Here is a 2,723-nt window from a genome sequence, read left to right as displayed (position 1 = left end):
GGTCACTGAGCCAAATGACCAGGTGTTGGATTGAAATCACCAAACATAACATAAGGCTAGTAAAGAAAGATGCTCAACAGGTGATACAATATTTAGTGAATGAGAGGAAGAAAGCTGGAGGGTAGTAGACATCTGCAGCAAAGAGGGGTTATTACATATCAGAGTCTGATGGCATGTACTTAAATGTTGCTTTTAAATAGCAGGTAAACCATCTTTTAAATAGAAGATAAACCATCTACCTTATCCTTGTAAGTGGAAGAAAAACCCATCAGCTGAGGGGCATGCAAGATAAGCTGGATCTTCAGAGGGAGACAAGCTTTTGCTAAAGCACAATGGTAGATGGAAATTGTAGAGAGATTGAAAATGTAGGATTTATTTTCTGTGGCAAACTATGACCTCGGGGGTACAATGAAAGAGTTCAGAGTTCAACAAGGTATGAAGCATAAGTTATACAAGAGAATGTACAGATCCAAAAGGAGACAAAACTTTAGTTGATGAGCAGGGAGGCTGGCTTATCAGTGGTGACTGAAGTAAACTGTAATGTGGGGCCTGGTGGGATTCAATTTAATCATCTCTTAAGACAAGTAGATGATCATTTTTATACCCTCATAAAAACCCTATAAGGTAAAATATTTTTAGTATAAATTTACAGATGAAGAAAGTTAGAGACAGAAGAGTAACTTATATAAGATACTGTACCAAGCAATGGAGTCTTATTTTAACTCAGGTTTTCTTTCCTCCATCATAATTCCTTCCAGAGGAGACCAAGAAAGTATAATCATGAAAAGACCATTAAAATGACATAGTCTGTTAAAAGACAAGGGAGATAATTTTAAGAGGTTCATCAACAGACTAAAATGTTTCAACTAGATAAAGAATTATGAAGATAAAAAGTGTTATGGATTTAGCAAAGGTGACTCCATGGCAAATAACAACAACAACAACAGATAAGTCTTTAATGAGTTTAATGAGATACTTAATGATAATAAGTATCTCATTAGATTAAAATGTATTGTGACCTTCATTCACTAATGGAAGACTTTAAGTGTCACTGGTGCCTGGAACCAGATGTAATCTCCCAGGCCATGGTTGGGATGGGCAGCCTGCCACAGGACAGGGTCACACTTAGCTTTGGCCCCTATTAGGCTCTCAGCAGCTAAGCATGGGTCAAAACCAGTCTTCTCCACAGTTACGATGCCCTTGTGCCATGATGATGGTACCCATGAACAGAGGACCCTGAAGCTCACTCAATGTGTCAGTCATAAAAATGACTCTAAAGAGATGACACAAACAAGTTGCTGTGTTCAGGTTCTGCTCCATGCTGTCAGGGGCCAGTCAGGACAAGGTGAGCTCATAGAACTCCTTGGGGCTTAGAGCACTGCTCCCAGGAGGATCAGCACTCATGGTATTATTGTCTGAGCAAAGAGGCTCTCCAAATGGCTGGAGACACTCACCAGTTCTGCCAGGGCTTGTTGGTATCTCCTGCTGCTCCTCTCAGGGACAGTCCAAGGTTTCTTCATTACCAGGTCCTCTGCCTGTGAAGACGAAGAATGGTGGGAGAGAAGAACAAGAGATGGGGAAGTTAATACCCCAACTAATGCCCATTGAGGAACTCTTAAGGGCCTGGATTTCCAGCTCAATAAACTGCCATAACCAAAACATTTGGTTTTATCAGAGGGTATTATATCAAAAGGGAAAACATATTAATCGTACAAATCCACAATTCTCTCACACTTTGAACAGAAAAAATAGCATTCTGAAGCTGGAAGGCATCCAGAAAGAGGCAACTAAAATAGTCCAGGAGATTTGGTAGCATAGCAGAAGGTGGCAAATCTTTGCTGCACAGGGAGTAATAACAGGAATGAGGATTACTTGGCCCAGGAGAATAGACAACAGTGGTCAAGAGACAACAACACATTTTTGGAAGGTAGAAAGTAGAAGAGTCAGAGTTCATGAGGGATGAATACTAACTGCAATCAGAGTGGAGCCTCATGAGAAACAAACCAGATCATTTGCAGAACCCCAGAAAGGCTCAGACATTGGTAGTATCAGACACCACAGAGTGCAAGAATGAAGACAAGGAACTGGGTGAAAATCTGTGCAAAGACACTTAGACTGAATTACTTGGTGTTTTGGTTACCTAGTGCTGCTCTGACAGGAATATACCACAAATGGGATGGCTTGAACAAACAGAAGTTTATTCTTATAGTTCTGGAGGCTAGAAGTCCCAAGTTCCAAATGCCAGGCTCTAGAGGCTGTGTGAAAGCCCCTTGACATTTGGGTTCATCTCTGCCTCTTGCTCCTGGCTCACTGAAGCTAGAGACATCCCTTTACTCAGACAGCTACTGGCTATTGGGGCTAACAAACCCAAGGTTGACAAATAAAATGCACAGTCCTGATGTTACCAAACCACACATCAGGCCCTTAATTCAAGTCCATTGAAAGTCCCAAGGTTGGCAGAACATGGCAGGCTGCTGAACAATGACACGGCTATATGCAGGTTTCAAGCATGCCATAAGCTGGAGACTGTTCCCAAGGCTACTACTTATATACAGGAAACAGACCACATCCCCAAAGCAGCTACTCAGCTGCTTGTGGTAGATCCCACCATGGAGTTGTTTGCTAGCCTCATGATGGGGAATAATTACCACCAGCTGCCCAGCCACTCAGCCAAGCCCAACCAAGTTGACATACAACTTTCACTACCACACTTGGTATGGCTT

At 42.0% G+C, this 2,723-nt stretch overlaps 1 pseudogene; it reads right to left on the bottom strand.

The window, feature by feature from the left end:
* Window positions 1-1,028: 1,028 nt before the first annotated feature.
* LOC103201862 lies at window positions 1,029-1,520 on the bottom strand (annotated as a pseudogene).
* Between the last annotated feature and the right edge of the window lie 1,203 nt (window positions 1,521-2,723).

Source organism: Orycteropus afer, unplaced genomic scaffold (genome assembly GCF_000298275.1).
Source record: "Orycteropus afer afer isolate SDZICR_OR568_19922 unplaced genomic scaffold, OryAfe1.0 scaffold00167, whole genome shotgun sequence".
Lineage (NCBI taxonomy): Eukaryota > Metazoa > Chordata > Mammalia > Tubulidentata > Orycteropodidae > Orycteropus > Orycteropus afer.
Note: the sequence above shows the minus strand (reverse complement) of the source record. Positions and strands in the feature narration are given on the sequence as shown.